Genomic DNA, 18,508 nt, shown 5'->3' with positions numbered 1-18,508 from the left:
ACTTGCAGCTTTATTTTAGAAAAGCCACCACGTTCAATATACAATGTGCCTTTTTTGCGCTGTTTTCAAAAAACTTATCGTCTAGCCCAAACTAAGCCACTGTTGCATTCTGTCAAATTTCAGTTTTGAGTGGGTGTCATGCAAATGCATACAAAATTGGTAACACTGCCTCTTAGGAGAAATAACGCGATTGGATACCAGTTTAAACTATATTAAGTCTGTGCCTGATAGGCATCTGAGTAGATCTGGTACAGCATGTCCAAACCAGTGTGCATGCAGATAGACCAATATCAGTCTCTACTGGGCCCATAAAGATTCAGATACAACCAATACAACCATGTCTACTTGACCAGTAAAAGCCAATATGTACCAGCTATGGGACCAGTTCAAGTTTCTACTGGTCATGTAGAAATCCAAATACAACCAGTAGGTATACCAACAAAACCCATAAAATATTGTATTGGACCAGTACACATTTCTATGGGATATTTTTGCTAGGGTCGGTAGGGCATGCGAGTCCACTCTCTCTGACATATCGTTCGACGCATGTCGCCGCTTGCTGGATTAGTTCTTTCTGGCCTAGCGATCCGTGGTTGATCCAAATCGTGATATCATCCGCATACATATCATGCTGGATTCCCTCGATTCGGCTCAGCTCGCGGGCTAGTCCGATGATGGCTATGTTGAAGAGGACCGGTGAGATTACGGATCCCTGCGGGGTGCCTTTGGTTGGCGTTTCAATGATATCGCTCCGCATGTCTCCCAGTCCCACGTTGCCGTGCGGTTCGAGAGGAATGCCCTCACGTAGTCGTGTACTGTTTTGCCACAGTGGGGGATGATTAGTCCCTCCATGATGGCACTGTGGCTGACGTTATCGAACGCGCCCTTGATGTCTAGTGCCATTATGATGTTCTCTCCTGTCTTGGGGATGGTGTTGATTACCTCCTGATTTGCAGGAGGATATCCTGCGTCAACAGGCTCGTTCTGAAGCCGAACATGCTGTGCGGGTACAGATCATCTTCGAGGTTCTGTTGTATTCTACTCGTGATTACCCTTTCGTAGAGCTTGCTCAGGCACGACGTTAGTGAGGTGGGCGCGGGTTCACTATTTTTAGCTTTTTACCGAGTTTGGGTATCACTACCACCTCCGCGTGTTTCCATGCTTTGGGCACCGTTCCCGCTAGCCACTGCGCGTTGAGGTAGTCCGTGAGGTGGACTACCGCTTCGTCGCTGAGGTTGCGATTTGGGGAGTTTTTAATCTTGTCTGCTCCGGCTGCCGTGTTTTTAGTCACGGTCCTGATCGATGCGTATACTTCTTCCTTCGTTATTGGTCTGTCGAGGTGCGGGTTTTCCTTCCCTTTATACTCTTCTTTATATCCTTGTGGCTTGTCAGTGCCGTAGCACTTCTTTTTGACCGCCGCGATGACCTGTTCGTTTGTTCCATCGAATTGTTGAATTAATCTTTGTATGGCTTTGCCGCTTTCTGCTTTTGTCTTGGTTGGGTCCATGAGGGTTTTGAGTATGCACCATGTTTTGGCAGTGCTGAGCGTGCCGTTCAACGAGATGCTGAATTGCTCCCACCCTTGCCTGGCCAGCTGTGTCGCGTACTCCTCCGCTTTTTGTGTAATCCCCGCGATCTCCTTTTGCAGCTTGCTGTTTAGTTTCTGCCGCTTCCAGCCTTTTCGTGAGTCCGCGTCTTGCCTCCCATAGTCTGAGTAGCCGTGGGTCCACTTCCGGTGTAGCTTCTTTTCTGTCAATTTCCTTCGTATGTTGCTCCTGTATTTGTCTGAGTTGCGTGCTCCACTCCTCTATTGAGGTAATTTCGCCCTATAGCTGTCTGCTATTGCTACGGAAGGCGTCCCAGTCCGTGATGTGGGCTGTTCCTATCTTCCTTTTTGTTTTCTGCCTCCAGCGTTACATTTAGCACGTAGTGGTCGCTTCCTAGGTTTTCCAGCAGGTTCTTCCGCTCGGCCTGCCGCGCTCCCCTAACAAAAGTTAGGTCTGGACAGGTGTCGGGGCTAACGCTGTTGCCTAATCGCGTTGGCTGATTTTCGTCCATTAGCAGGGTGCAGTTTGTATTTTCTGCTACAACGCGTATTAGTTGCCCCCTTTTTCTCGCCTTTCTGGTAGCCCCAGCTAGGGTCCCTCGCCCCAGCTATGAGGAGTGTGTTTGACTTTGCTAGGTTGCCTGCTTCAGCGAAAATTTTGCTAAAATTGCCACTTTTCTGCTTGGATGGACTATATATGTTTACTATGAAGGTGCTTTTCGCTTTGTGTTCCCTTTTTGGTATGATTTCCGTAATTACGTGCTCAATTGCCGTGTCTGCAATTTCATCATTGTGCTATGCTAACTAGGTTTTTGTTAATTAGGGTCGCTGTGCGTCTGCTTTCCTGACATTGATATCCTTTTAGTGTTGGTATTGTGTTGGTTTCCTGTAACATTATTTTGTCTGGTGGTGTTCCCTGTGTGGATAAACTGTTGCAGGAGTCCCTGCTTATGCTGGTAGCCTCTGCAATTCTACTGCCAGATGCTTAGTGTGTTGTGTCCTGCCGTGCTGATGTGCTGTTGTTGTTGTTACTTTGGTTTTGGTTCCGAATCTTCCCGATCCAAACGCACGACAGAAATTCCTGTCGCGCATCTGTCGCGCGACAAAATTTTGTGTCGCAAGACAAGCTTTCTTGTCGTGCTATGTGTCGCGCGACAAAGGGTCGTGTCGTGGCTTCTGTAGCGCGACAAAAACCTCTGCAGTGGGGTTTGTCGCAAGACAGACATTTCTGCTGCCGCGTGTCGTGCGACAAAGGTATCTGTCGCAGGCTTTGTCGCGCGACAGACATCTGTCGCAGGTACTGTCGTGCGACAGAGAGAGTCGTGCCGCACGACAGAGCTGCGTGCCTCGACAGAGCTACCTGTCGTGGGTTCACCCGCGCGACAGAAGTGCCTGTCGTGGGTTCTGTCGCGCGGCACGACTTTGTCGCGCGACAGAGCCCACGACAGGCACTTTTGTCGCGCCCACGACAGGCAACAGCGCCGCCTGTTGTGGGTTCAGCGGCGCGACAGACTTGTAGCACGCCTCTTTTAGCGCGACAGAGGTGTATGCCGCGGGTTCTGTCGCGGCGCGACAGATTCCTGTCGAGGGACTGTTCGAACCCGACCGCGGCGGCTGCGTTTTTATGGAGGAAAAACGCTAAGGCGCCCGTGTGCTGTGCGATGTCAGTGCACGTTAAAGATCCCCAGGTGGTCGAAATTATTCCGGAGCCCTCCACTACGGCACCTATTCTTCCTTTCTTTCACTCCCTCCTTTATCCCTTCCCTTGCGGCGCGGTTCAGGTGTGCAAAGAGATATGAGACAGATACTGCGTTATTTCCTTTCTCCAAAAACCAATTATATATGTCGAGGGACTGTACTGCTTTGCTGCAGATTTGTCACAATGCTGTCACTGCGGATTCAGAGCTCAAATTCATCAATGATGACGTTTCAAAAAGTTTTGTACTACAGAAATAAATTGTCTAAAAAATTCATATATGTAAATGGGTCTAAAAATTAACATGCTGCTAACTCAGTTTGTGAAGGAACAGCAGTTTAGAATTAGTTGTGATACTGGAAGTGGTAAGGGAATAAGTCTATTTTGGGCTGGTATAACTGCAAATCTGGACCATATATGAGTGTGAATTTAAAAAATGAGAATGGGGCATGTTTGACAGGTATATACTCAGATAAATGTAGCTTTATAACAATCTCACGTGAAATATTTTATAGCTAGCTGTACATTCCTACCGGTGCTCACCTGTGGGGCAGAAACATGGAGGCTAATCAAAAGGGTCCAACCAACTTAACTTGAGAACAATACAGAGAGCTGCATGGAAAGAAAAATAATATGTGTATACTGATAAAGGACAGGAAGACAACAGAGTGAATCAGAACAAATGTGGATAATTGACAGCCTAGTGGAAATCTAGAGGAAATAGGCTTGAGGCATGTGATGCGAAGGCAAGATGACATGGTCATTAAGGGTAACGGATTCGGTTATAAGAGAAGGCAAGTGTATTTGGCAGAAAGTTCGGTGGGTGGGTTATATTAAGAATTGTGCGCAGAAAGATAGCTGTGGCTGGCACAGGATGAGGTTAAGTGGAGAGATATATGGGAGAGGCCTTCGTCCTGCAGCAGGCATATACGCAACATACATGTTATCATCAGGACTATAGTGATTCATTGTAATAATTCGGTGAATCGATCCACCATATGATCTAGGTTTTACAGAGGATTCGCAAAGTGCTGCATTCAATGGCTAGGTTTAAGTACGCAATGGGCCTGTAGGTGCCAATTTTATATTCCTTAGCCCATTCCTTATGGCTGCCAAATAACTGGCACCCTTGAAGAGTCGTAAGGCAAGAGTTGCTTCTGAACACGAGGGGCGTACATCCAACAAGTGTGACCTCTGCCCAACTTCACTCGAATATCTAGAAACTGAAGTTCGTCGTTATCCGGTGTCTCGAAAGTAAATGTTATACTTGTTGGATGTACGCCCCTCGTGTTCAGAAGCAACTCTTGCCTTACGACTCTACTCATTCGAAGGTCATAAAAAGAGGCATAGTTTGTGTCTGGATTCGGCGCTTGATAAATCGTGCGTCCATGAGATGCAGTCTAGCTTTCAGAACCAATTGGCTAGAATTTTGTCAGCGGGCTACCCCTTGTCGGTCGTGACTTCTGTTGCAGAAGCTTGCCTGAAAAAAGTGAAGGCACGCACAGAGAACTCCAAGAAGAAAGAAAGGAACATGAACCTGCGACCGGAAGTTGCCCCCTACCTACACAAGGTGTCGCATAACATGAAGAAGGTAGCGAACAGGTATGGGGTGCCGCTCGTTTTTTCGGCGCCGGTGAAGCTGTCAAAGTTGTGCCCTCGTATTTCCGGAAGCGAAACAAGGAGAAGCGGGTGTGGAAAAAAGCACACTACGCCCTATGTGCAATGCGCTTCTGAGGTGGCATACGAGCTGCCACTTTCATGTGGAAAAGTGTACATCGGTCAAACGGGGCGATGTATTAACGACCGGCAAGGGGAGCACCAAAAGAATTTAAAGAACAAAGAGAATGTGCACTTGGTTAGGCACTGCCAGTCATGCGTGACATGTTCGCCACGTTTCGATAGTGTTCGAATCCTAGGCAGAAGCAAGTATAAAACGGCACGTGAACTCCTGGAGGCCTTTCACATAAAGGAAAAAGCAGATTGCTGCATTAGTGATGCATCCGTTTTTTTGTACGCTTCGGAATTCAACCTTTTCGCGGCAATACGATAAGATGTTATTTTGTGGCACGTGTTTGCTTTGGTTTTCTTTCTGTAGTGCGCAGATGCGTGAGCCATTTTAAGCTTGAATTCTTTTCGCAATAAACCAGTTGTGAGTGCAGCGTTCGTCCGTGTTTTTTGCGTGTTCCTTCTCTGTGTGTGTATGCTTCTTCGCTGCAATATGAATCAAGAATGTTACCAACTTGCCCAAAAACGTGTTTTACTCAAGTGCGTAAATCTGTACTGCTTTTTTCAGGGTAGGGCATGGTTCCAGCGCAGTTTTTAAAGAAAATTTTGAATTTCAGACAGCTTATTATCAGTGTTTTCAATCTTTTCATGGATTATGTGTTGTGTTACATCTCTGCTTCCTTATCCTGTTATTCTTGTGCTTCAAGAATAACACTAGGCTTTCCAGCTAGAATGGTCTGCAAAGAGAGGAGTAGCGGAAGTGTCGTTACGTGGGTCTGTATTCCAACTGCATTGCTTTTGAAGACGTCCCTTTCAGTGACACTTGGTTGGCCAGTAGAATTGAAAGTGTCAGCTCATTCAGTTCAGCATTTCGGCCAAGCAGGTGTTGCCGAAAGGACGCAAGTTGCAGTATTGGCCCTGATAAGTTTTTGTTTCATTCAGAATAATGCCACACTAATTTGTACCGCACTGGTGCCCTAGTCGGTTGAGGATCCGCCTTGCATGCGGTAGGTGTGGGGTACAATCCCCGATGCCAAAGGGTACCCACCAGTGATACAATGGGTGCAAACTTTCCCCTGTCTGGAGCTCGGCTTTTTTAGGGTGAAATGCTTGGAGATGGGTCTTTGACTCGACCTTGAGTATAAGAAAACTTTGTGCTATGGCGCTCTTTGGCCACAGATGCCCTTGCGCCATAAAAATTCATCATCATCAATCCTAATTTTGATGATGCGTGTGTCAGCAGTTGCAAAACATGAGCTATGTGTGACTGAATGGAGTATCCTTCTGTGATATGTGAACTTAGTGCTTTTGATGCTCATATAGAAGAAGCTACAGCCACAAAATGTAGGAAAGCATAGAGGAATATTTTTATTTTGGCTTTTGATCAATAAGGGACCAGTAGAGTAATAATTTTGTTTTAATTCAAAGATAACAGAATTGTGAATAGAACACAAAAAGGCATGCTGTCGATGGAACTGAACCCATGACAACATCCGCCGCAGTGGCTTAGTGGTTATGGCGCTCGGCTGCTGACCCGAGCGTCGCGGGTTCGATCCCGACCGCGGTGGCCGAATTTCGATGGAGGCGAAATTCTAGAAGCCCGTGTACTGTGCAATGTCGGTGCACGTTAAAGAACTCCAGGTGGTCGAAATTTCCGGAGCCCTCCACTACGGCGTCCCCTTTAGCATCAGTCGCTTTGGGACGTTAAACCCCCATAAACCAAACCTGAACCCATGACCTTCTCACGTTCATTTAGTTTATTTTCTTTAAGGACCAGGTAATGCTGCTTTGGCCTAGAAACGTTCGGACCCCCTTTTTTGTTTGATGTCTGTCGGCGGCCTGGATCGTGTCCACAGTGTCCTTAAAGGGTTGTAGTATTACGCGGCCTACAACATGGCCCAGGAAGCACATCGTCGGGGACCCAATTTCGCTTCTCTTGGGTTTGATTGTGAGACACTGGCATCTCGCACCCTGCAGAACAACTGATCGTGGGTCCCAACGTGTTCCTTAGAGGTTTCGGTCGCCACCAAAACATCGTCGAAGTAGTGATGGACGTGTTCATGAATCCTTTGAAAACCACCGGGGCGGTTTTAATTCCGAACGGCATGAAGTTGAAGCGATACAGGCCAGAGTTGCAAGAGAATGCTGTGGCTTCTTTGTACTCCGGCACTGTTGGCACCTGCCAGGACCCCTTTTCAAAATCAAATTTGGAGAACTACTGGCTCTGGGTAACTTTGGCAAACATCATGTCGACGCGAGGAATTGGTTTAGGGCCGGGGGCGACGATCTTGCTTAGTTGGCGGGAGTCGATGCATAAACAAATCGCGCCACCCCCTTTTTTTTGATGACGACAATGGGCGAGTGATACGGAAAGGCAGGCTGTTCAATGATCCCTAGACGCAACATATCCTGTATCTCTTTCTCAACGGCCTCGTTCAGGGCGAATGGTATGGCAAACTGTCGGACTTGGATCGGAGAATCTGTCGTAAGTCTGATTTTAAACGAAATAGCGTCCGTTTGGCCGGTTTGGTTAGAAAAAAAATATGTTTGAAACTGCATAGAACTACTTTGGCTTCATGTCGCTAATTGTCCATGAGTTTAGCGGAAATGGTGACGTCCTTTCAATCTTGAGTTTGATGCAGCATTGGGTATGGGACATTCTCGCTGAATGTTTTTTCATCTTTCAGTTCATCCTCATTAGCCATGGTAGCTGCTGATAACTGCGGTACGGCAGTCACTTCGGAATGTGGAACATTTTCTGTGACGCCTTTTCCATCCTCCTCGGTAGCACTGGCAGCTGCCGCTATCTTCGGCACAAAAGTCGTTCGTTCCTCATATTTTTTCAACATGTTATTTTGGAAGAGCGTGACTCTTTGACCCTGATTAACAAGATATTCTGTCACTGCATCTCTCCAATACTTCAAATGGTCCTTTCCACAACAGGATCAGCTTGTTGGAGTCAATTGGCAAAAGAACCAGAACTTTTTCGTCCTTGGAAAACTGTCACTTCCTAGCATGCTTGTCATAGTAGGCTTTCTGCAGCTGTTTGGCCCTCTTCAACTGCTGTTTGGCGAGAACACAGGTGTTCTCTAAGCGTTCGCTAAGCCCCATCATGTACTGGTGGATGGATTTGGTTTCCTCATCCATGTGGCTGTTAGTCCACAAATCTCTTAGCACACTCATCGGCCCTCGCACGTGCCCTCAGTATTACAGTTCAAAGGGCGCGAAGCCGATGCTGCTCTGCGGTAGCTCCCTGTATGCAAACAGCAAGGGTCCCAAGTACCTGTCCCAGCACTTGGGTCGCTCTTGGCACATGCGGCTTATCATGCGTTTCAGCATGCCTTTGAAACGTTCAACTAACTTGTTCACTCTTTGGCGGTAGGGCGTGGTCGGCAGCTGTTTTACTGACAGGAGGCGACTGAATTCCTTCATGATCGCAGGCATGAAGTAGGAGCCACGATCATTGATAATTTTGCGAGGTATCCCGACTGTAGAAAACATTTCTACCGGTCCTTTGGCAATCTATTTCGCTTCAATAGAGCACATGGTCATAGCATCCGGGTATCTTGTAGCGAAGTCCACCATGGTCAAGATATACGAGTTCCCTTTCCCAGATGTGGGCAACAATGGCCCAACAACGTCAACAGCAACCCGTGTGAAAGGGGTTTCATTGATAGGGGTGGCACCATATGGAGCTTGGCCCACGAGGTGTCGAGGCACCTTTCTTCGATAAATGTCACATCACTTGACAAATCGCCTCTCCTCCAACTCAACCCCGGGCTAATAAAACTCGGCCAGTATGCGGTCTGTCGTTTTCATCACACCTTGATGACTGGCCAAAATGCCTTCGTGTGCAAGCTTAATCACGGTTTCTCGCAGCTGTCGTGGAACAATGAGCTGCTAGTTCTTTCCGTCACGGCATCTTGTGCTTTCGAAATAACATTCCCTCAAGTGAGGAAATATTGTGTCTCATGCACTCTAGTCACAACCGTGGTGCCGGCATATGCGGCTTATGGTTGCAGCGGACATTGTTACCACTGGCAAATCAGACACTGGATGCTTGGCATGTGCAACCGCTATAATTGTGTCTCGTAAGTGCAAGTCAAACCTTTTTAATCGCTTGTCAAATGTGCAGGTTCAGGGCCAGAGACGGAAGGCCCTCGCTCGCTGGTCCATGGTTCCGGTGAATTTTTTCACTATTTCCATGCCCATATGTTTTGTTTAGCACTGGTAGTTAATGTCTTCATGTGTTGAAGTTGCTTCTTTTGGGTGGGAATATTGAACTAAACTCCAGGCCTCCGAAGGATGATCCTAGCAAGAATCATAATGACATTGTTGCTTTACTGAAGGCACTGAATGGTAAAATGAACAAAAATAACTCAGAACTCCTGTCCCAGATTAGCGAAATAAAGTAAATGCAAATAAATCACGAACAGCGAATTAACAATTTTCATGACCAGCTAACGGCTATGGGAGCTAATATTGCTGCTTCACATTTCTACTCTGGAAATGATATTGCCCGTACAGTATTGAACGCTATTCAAACTGAAACGACCGCCCTTAGTAGACGTTTGGACGAACTGGAAGACAGATCAAGGCGCGAGAACTTGCTGTTCTACGGTTTTCCTGATCAGGAGTCGGAATCATGGGCGGAATCGGAAAAAAGGGTTTGCGATGCTATTTTATCATCATTAAACATGCAGCTAGGTGATGAAGCCACTGCCCGAGTGCATAGCTTGGGCAAGTTTGTTCCAAACAAGTGTCGTACGGTGATAGCCAAGTTCTCGAGCAGCAAAATCAAAGCCATTTCTTCCGATGGGTCGAATGTAAAAATGTGAGGCGTCAGTGTTTGCGAACACTACTGCCTGGCTACTTGCGCATCACGAAAAAAACTATTATTTTGGTAAAGCCAGTGATCAGCAGTTCTCAGTTCGATACAACAAGCTCTTCACAACAAAAAATGATTTACCTCTCCTCAACGGACAGTGTCTCTGAATGCAAATGTGATAATAGTAATGACACGTCTGCACATCTCAGCGCTGCCGAACCTGCATCTCCTGAAAACGACGCACCTTTATCTTAGCAGTCAAACTGTGCTTGTGATTCTGAAAGCGAAAATTTTTTTCAGACATTCGAAGTTTCATGAACAAACGCGAGGACCTGTGCTTCCTCATTGACGCTTGTAGCGCCGATGTTTGCATATGCACTTAGACTTTGCTCAACGCAAAGAATTCTAAATACGAACTTTTCAACTGCGGTAAGTTGTTTAACATATATCGCCGTGATCGTTCTCTTAGATCTGGCGGAGGTGTTCTAACTGCCATTGCAGACCATATTCAGAGTTTTAATTTTCCTATTGTCTCCTTCTTAGAAATGGTGTGCGCATGTATACCGCATTAACCACCGTGACGTGGTTTTCTACGCATGCTACTGCCCTCTGTTGGAGATGGCGCTTTAATCCCACCGCTGCCACAAGTTGGATGGGGGGCTCGGAGTCGCTCCCGACGGGACCACAGGTCATGAACGACGCTTTCTCAGATCGCCACCACTACCAGGACGGGACTACCGACCATTTAAAGGAGCTGGATGATGGGAGGAATAAGATTTGGGGGTATATTTACATTGTTTACCTGTTTACAGGATGAATGATCACAATGGAGGATGCAAAATGGCGCATCCTAAAAGGAGCATCGAGGAGGAGCATTAAAAGGGAGCACGCTTGAGGACCACGATTTTCACTGCGCTCGCTGTCTAGTTTTACACATTTCTCGGTCCCCAGATCGTGGCCTCCGCAATCAGCTCTGGCGGCGCGCCGTTGCTCCGGCCATTCCATTCGCACGGAGAGAGCGTAATCGGAGAAAGGAGAAACCGGTTTGACTGCTCCTCTCGCCGCACCATGGCGCGCGCAACCCAAGGCTCGCTTTCCCTGATGCGGACGGGAGCAGAGGACGAAAGCGCAGTTTTCGCAGTCTGTGTGCGACGCGCACTAGAAAATTATCGCACAGCACAAATAGCTGACTGGTGCAATTAGGCAATTGCTTTTTTAAATTATGACGCAGACTTAGGACCGCGGTGAGGCAGATTGTCATGAGAGCGTTCGTTTCACAACGCGCAGGCAATTTTCTTTATTTCTGCAGCCGTGCATGGTTCCAGAACACGGAACGTTTTACAGTTGAGCGGAGAGGATTATTTTAATTCTGCAGTTCTTTTACATATTAATTAAGAATATGAAATTACTTTTGATAGAGATCAAAGAGTTCTGACAGTTTTCCTCTATAAATGGTACAAATGTGATTTTTACTTACATGTGTGTAATATATTTAGCTTTCAACGCTTGCAGATGCCACTGAATGCATTGTCCCACTCAAATGTTGGGCTTCTTTTTTGTGGATGGCTCTTTTGTGACGTGTTCAAATGTATCATATTCTACCCCAATCCTGCTACAGCCTCGAAGGAGGCTAGCAATATCCCCGAATAAATAAAATCCTGCAATGCATAATGTTTTTGTACGTTGTGTATGGTTGGAACTGAGGCGAATTCAGTCTCGTTTTTTTTTCTTTCGTGCGTGGCAAGCAAAAAAGAGGGTTTAAAGCGCCGAAGCTACAGCTTGGCAGGAGGACAGATAAAACCATTTGAGGATAAATGACTTTTTATTTACAGAGACAAAATCGGAGCCATATTGTTCGACATCCGTTTTTACATTGTGTTTATTTTAAACACGGAGCACTTTCCTGTGCAGTGGCTTGCAGGCCAGCTTTTTGCGGTAAGCAGCCCTGTCTGTCACAGTAGCACCGACATTGGCTAAGAGTGGCCTCATGAAATTATCAAACACTACAGATAGTGTGCTTGCGGCGTGGTCAACCCTTGCTGGGCAAACGAAAAGGGGGCATTGCTCTAGTCGAGGCAATAACAGTTCAGCCAGCTGCTGACGCACGTTGCTCTTTTTTATGTGCGGCAGGGCAATGTCAACAGCCTTCTTATCGGTCACAAGGACCGTGACAAATTCTGACTTTGGGAATGTTAGCCCATCCCTTGATTGCAGGTCAATAAGCGCCATCAGCACGGGACTAGGTCCATCCGACTGGTGGAGGGGAGGGCAGAAGTTGCATGTTCTCCGCTCCTCATCTGCTCTCGCCACGAACCCTGCTATATAAGCGATGCTGATTGATGGGGGCCGCTGCACTGAAATAGAACATAGCCAAATTAGTATATGGAGCTAGACATTCTCCAATGTATACCCATTTGTGAGAGCACGAAAAGCTTTTGGCACCAACCTATAAAAAAGTTCCGCAGAGCAAATTTTAGACAGCATGTAGAGACAAAGCTTGTGCATAAACCAAATATGACATTTATCATGTCGCCACTCAACGTGCATTCCCTCAAAAATTTTCAAATTTTGGGCATTGATACCACTCAGTTGTTATAGCCTTGACATAACGCGAAATGATTGCTTTTTGGTGGCACTTCACATGGGTAGAGTAGGTGAACGAGTGTGCACTCACGAGACATCGCTTTCAGGGATGTGAAGAGCTCGTCAATGTGCATCACAAAATCTTCAGTTCCCGTGAACCTAAAACAAAAATATGCACACTGTTCATATCAGCCAAATATATGTATTAGACAAATCGCTGTTGGCTGCAAAAGAACAGCACTAGTTGTCCAGCGAGCCAGTCAAGCGTAAGCTCTTGAGAAACATTTGATGCAAGATAAACCTGGCTGGGGCAACTTGCGCTGTCTCGGTCGAATCATGCGTGGTTGCTTGTGCTGTTGCTTCAGCCGGAACATCAAGTTCGGAGGACGTCACATTCAGAGAGGCACCATGCATACTGCAATACATGTAAAACAGTTACCGCCACTACTAAGCAGCAGCCACATAAAAGCAAAAATTGCTTCTAACACATTGCCCATCGGCACAGCAGGATTTGCGTGCTGGTGTGTTCTGCACTGTAAAAATTCCAGTCAGCAGGCAGGCTACAACACTAGTAGCTGCTCGCATCGTGAAATCTTAGTTGTGCAAGGGCCTGATATGTGATAAGCTTTCTATTTTGAAACAAGAGACAACCAGTTCATAACAATGAGCACTCGTCCCGGAGCTCAAATAACATGCACCTACCTCAAAACAGTCTGTCCGTTTTCAACGTTTGAAGCTTGGGATGGGCACAGGCTGCCAGTCCGCAAGATACTCTCCAGGCTGAATGTCACGGCTCTTGCATCCAGACAGTCGTTGCCGCCAGCCATTTTCCGCAAAGAACTGAAGAGGAGCTCAATGGGGTCGCTCGAGAAGTTCCTTGCTAAATTTTAAAAAAGCCGCTCTCGGGAATGTGCTTAATGCATAGTAGCGTAGATTTGCTTGTCAGAAAGATAGCCTCGTAGGTTTCAGCACTGAGAAACTTTTTCCCGCTCCTTTTACAGGCATTGTAGAGAGTTTCGAGGTAGTCTGGGAACTCCTTCTCCAGCCATTGTAGGCGTTCGTCGGTAGCGCAAAAATAGTGCATTTGGTCAGGCTTTCTCATATGCACATGTGCTGTTCGGTTGGCCACATTGTGGATGGCAAACCACTTCTGCATCATCTTCATAAACAATATTGTTGCGTCTGCGTTCCTGAACTGTTCTGCCTGAGGGTGGTAACTGGGGTATTCTTTCAAAAAAGAAAGCGCCGAGATAACTTCATCTGAAAACAGCTGCACTGCTCTGCCCACATGCATCTTCTCAAAATTAGTTGGCTCTATGTGCTTGTGTCAGGAATCGAACTGGTTTCACAATCTCGTTTTTTGAAGGACATAGAGCTGCTTCACAAACTCTCCAGTTATTGGCTGACTGCCATCTGTCATTTCCCCGTCCAAAAGAAGGCTTCGCACGTTTTTTATAATATGACACTGGTCAAAGGACAAGAATAGGCTTCTTTCTGGATCACATGGATGACTGACCACTGGCTTGAGGGAGCCATTGCCCAGGTGGCGCATCATTGGGACATTACTCTTGTGGTTATCCGTGACGATCCGGACGACGTAGAGGTCACACTTTTCAACTTCGGCGATCACTTCTTTTGTCAGCTGATACAGGAGCTTGCCACTTAATCGGTCAGTGAAGAAAAAGCCGCAAGGAATTTTGTACGACGTGGGCAGGCCTGTTGCAACGAAACACAGCACCTTGTTGGCAAGCACAATGTTTTTTACATTCTCTCCTGTCCCAGCGTCTTCTCTCACAGTTTGCTGACCAAAAAAGCAGTCCATTTTACGATCGTAGATGTATTTGGAGCTTATAGCCATTTCATCCACAACAATTGAGGAAAACCGCGCTTGCTCTTTCAGCTGCCCCACCTCTTGCTTTAGGCGTTCTTTAATGGCGTGATCCCACTTTCACTGTTGGATTTTCCAACATAGCGAAGTAGCATGTTTTTTTGAAGGCAATTTCAACAGTCCTCTGTTGCGTATGTAACGGTATGCCTTAGGGGACAAGTAGTACAAAACTACACATTCCCGGACAAAGTCTGGAGACCACACAGGCCGTTGCCTTGACTCATTGGCGATCTGTTCCGCTAGGCAGTATTCTAAGCAGAACTGGGCTGTGCCCACTTTGTCCAAGCACTTTCTCAACGCCAAGTGGAGAGTGTGGTTTTCAAAACCACTGAGCTTGTTTTTTAGGTGGCTGTTTTCTCGCTGCAGTCTCCCTCCCGATAGCATCTGCTTTCCTGAATAACTGAACTCTCATTCGGTTTATATTCCTTGAACCCGACTTCTTGCGCGGAAGAAGGTTATCGGCAGTTTTCGTTGCGCAATCAAGTGCCTCACTAGACTGCTGTAATTCACCGACTGCACCTTGTGCACTTGGTTTCTCATATCCTGCACCTTTAGGACTTGCTTCTTCATCTCCTAACAAGGGCGCATGAATCAGGCTATCTTGATACACTACAGGAAACGAGCAGGCAGAAGTTGCCGAATGGCCTGTGCTTTTTTCGCAACCACAGGCTGAACCAGCAGCTTCATCTGGGCCGCTCGATAAATTTGATGCCCTTTCTTGGTTTGGAGTAGAATTCTGCTTCAATCGCTCCAATGTAGGTCTTTTTTGTGGCATGTTGTGGCTGCATGTAGCTTGGGTAACCCGCGAACACGCTCGGAACAGAATCCGTTTTCATGCGCCGCAGTTTTGTGGACCCAAAAGTATAATCCGAATCTAAAAAGTGAAGGCTACAGACGACACTGCTAGCAGACTTGTCGCTTGGGACAAAATCTTTTCTTGATATGGCCTTCAGCCATGCTTGGCGGCGATCGTCATTCGCGGGAAATTCGTGAAAACTTATTCCAAGTTTTTTTTTTCTGTCAGAGTGGCAGAAAGGTACATAGCAGTACATTTATCTGAAAAATACAGAAGCAGATAGGATTGTGGTGCGAAGCTCATGACAGAGAACCGATGCAGTTTTCATCACAAAGCAAATTATTTAATTGCGGGATCACATTAGCTACACGAAACCACTCGCACATACCAGGAACACATGCAACATAGCAAAACAAAGCCCAGCAAAAAGTTCTCGCTTCAAGAGCAAAAAAGCAGAGTTCAGAACTTCTGACTCTTGTGGTGGCATATAAACAATGCACGAGCGCTTCTCGTAATTAATTATGTTCGAGCCAGAGAGAGCTTCGCTGGAAAGTAGCTGCCCAGTACTTTAAAAATCCAGTGAAAGGCACAAAAAGCATACCTGAGTTTTGTGATACAGCGCGACAACTTGCAACACACAAAAAAAACCTTTCAGCACGATGGCATGCAATCTGGACGAAATGTTGCGCGGTAAAAGCCTCGGTTGCCCCAGTCGGCTTTTAGACGACCACTAAAGCTGCATGCAAAAGCAATCCGTAACTGTTTAACAACGTACCTCGACTTCTTTGTAGCTGCAAGAAGGAGTTGAAAGAAATGACTTCGTATTCACTCTTCTTCTGCGTGAAAACGTGCCAACAGGGTTGATGTCGCCACTGAAATCGCAGACAGTGCCGGCCAGGCGAGCGCCCCTTGAGCCTTTGGCTAAGGTCGCCACCTCGCGGCGTGTTACGGAGTTAGCATAATTACTTTTCTCCGCTGCGCTACGTGCCGAATGGAACGGCCTGAGAAACGACGCGGCGCCGGAGCTGATCGCGGAGGCCACGCCCAGATTCCACAGGTTGAGGATGTCTCCACCGGGGTGGGAATGGCCTAAGATTTGTATTATCACGCACAAACACGCACCGCCGCAAACATGGACACACCCTCGTCACGTGTCGAGCCAGGGAGAGAGGAGGATGCCCTCGGGTCAACGTCGACGGCAGAGGGAGATGTTTTCTAACCGGCCGTAAGTCTCCACGCAGGGTTGACACCTGTTCTTTCGATGTCAGCCGACGCGCCGGACAAGATCGAACGGTCGGGTCCAGTAGCCGAAAAGGTCGCTTCGTTCCTGGCGACGCCTGCGAAGGCTGGCAGACGATGACCGCTAATCCGCCGCCGTTTTCCCACGCAGACCGTCTTCTACTGGGAACCAGGCCGCATTAGTTCTCCCAACTTAGACACGACCATTGGGAATTAGCTGCCGCTGATCCCTGCGGCGGCCTCTCTGCTCCGCCAAGAGTCCATCCAGTGCAGCCGCATTCGGTGAGGCCTGGGAGCGATTGACAGATTCTCGGCACTCGGGGAGGGGTTAGCGTGTGAGCGACCCTTATCACGGGGAACGGAACCACCCCAAAGAAGAAGCTTAGTGCTGGCTTCCAGCAGGTGAGCCTTGCCGACGACGCTGCCAATACAGACGGGTGGTCGCCCGAATTTAACACCCCCACCCCCACAGCCCCTTCCTCATTTTGCGCAGATCTTCATGATGTATTAATATCTGTCAGATTCCCAAATTCACCTATATTCCTGCTGGATGATTTAATTACCCTAAAATAAATTGGACCGCTCCTGTTCCGTTTGCCTCGGAACAGTCATCTGAAACCTCAGCATTTCTAACGTGTGCGCTGATTTCAACTTCTCGCAAATCATAACGCAACCAACACGAACCACACCAACGAGTTGCAATATCGTAGGTTTGATTCCGACTACTTCCCCCTATGTTGTTCATTCACTCACTTTTGTACCGGGTTTCAGTGACCACTATTCTATTCTCATTTCAGTGATCTTTATTCTATTCTCGTTTGCAGGAACCGTGAGTCGCTCCGCGCCAGCACCAAAGTCCGTAAGAAATTACAACACAGCAGACTTTGCTTCGATAAATAGAGAACTCGGGAACATTTTTGGATGAATACCTACCAAATGTTTTTGCACTTACTCTCAAAGAAAGCAGGTCTTTGTTCTAGAAAAGTCAATTCACTAACAGTTAAATATATACCGCAACGTGTCATATCAGACAGGCAGCGATCCCCGTGGTTCAACATTTCCTTAAAACGGGTACTAAATAAAACAGACATTGTTTCGCAAGGCAAAATTTAGCAGTGGGCACAATGGCTGGGCTGCCTATGAGATATTTAACTCTCTATACAAAAGTAGAATGAAGAGCACTGAACAAGAATTTTTTTCAAAAGACCCTGCCTTCTTTGGTGATTGCAGATTCTAAATAATTCTGGAACATTATTAGTGACTAAAAATATAACATAACTTTTTGCGATCAGAATGGTGGTGTTATTCCTAGTGTTGCAATGCACTTAATGAAGTGTTTTCAAATACCTCCTTGCAACTACAGTCTGTTTCCCCGCCTGTTATCGGCGACATGAAGTTTCCACGAATGGACACTACTTATTGACCGAGTCAGTGTGCAGAACTTAATTAAGAAGTTTAAACTGTCTTCCTCCTTGCGCGTAGATGTTAATAATTCGAAGTTTTTGAAGAGTACCGATGTGTACTGATCTATAATCCTCACTGACCTGTTCAGTCAATTTTTGAATTCTTGTGTTGCCAAATGATTGGAACGTGGGCAAGGTGGTACCGTTATTCAAGTCAGGTGACATGCTTTCACCCATTAACTATAGACTGATTTCCTTAGCTAGCGTTCCATGCAAAATCTTCGAACATATAATGACCTTAACTAGCGTTTCATGCAAAATCTTCTAACATATAATGTATTCCAACCTTGGTAATTTTTTCAAAAAAATTCATTCTCTACGCCACATCAGCACGGATTTCACACATCTTTTTCATGTGAGAGAGCTCATATCTTTCACTGGACCTTTTTGCTGCCACAGACTGTGGATACTACATCGACTGCATATTTATAGATTTCTCCAAAGCGTTTGATCTTGTTAACCATCGTTTACTTTTTTTGAAGCTTGGCAGGTTTAACATTGATCCCAACCTTTTAGCATGGATCGAAAAATTTCTTCCCAACAGAACGCATTTTGTATATGCCAATAACTCTGATTCTTCTGCTTCTCCAGTTTACTCCAGTCTACCCCGGTGTTCTGTGCTGGGACCATTACTTTTCCTTATCTACATTAATGACTTGCCTGACCACATTAACCCTTCTGTTAGATTGTTCGCTTCTGACTGCGTAATTTACAGTACAATGTCTTCTATCTCTGACTCTACCC

The 18,508-nt window shown here is 46.6% G+C and overlaps 1 pseudogene; it reads right to left on the bottom strand.

Moving 5' to 3' along the window:
• Nucleotides 1–11,679: 11,679 nt before the first annotated feature.
• Nucleotides 11,680–13,734, bottom strand: LOC144102529 (uncharacterized; annotated as a pseudogene).
• Between the last annotated feature and the right edge of the window lie 4,774 nt (nucleotides 13,735–18,508).

Source organism: Amblyomma americanum, chromosome 8 (assembly GCF_052857255.1).
Source record: "Amblyomma americanum isolate KBUSLIRL-KWMA chromosome 8, ASM5285725v1, whole genome shotgun sequence".
NCBI lineage: Eukaryota > Metazoa > Arthropoda > Arachnida > Ixodida > Ixodidae > Amblyomma > Amblyomma americanum.
The sequence above is the reverse complement of the archived record's forward strand: the minus strand, read 5'-3'. Positions and strand labels throughout refer to the sequence as shown.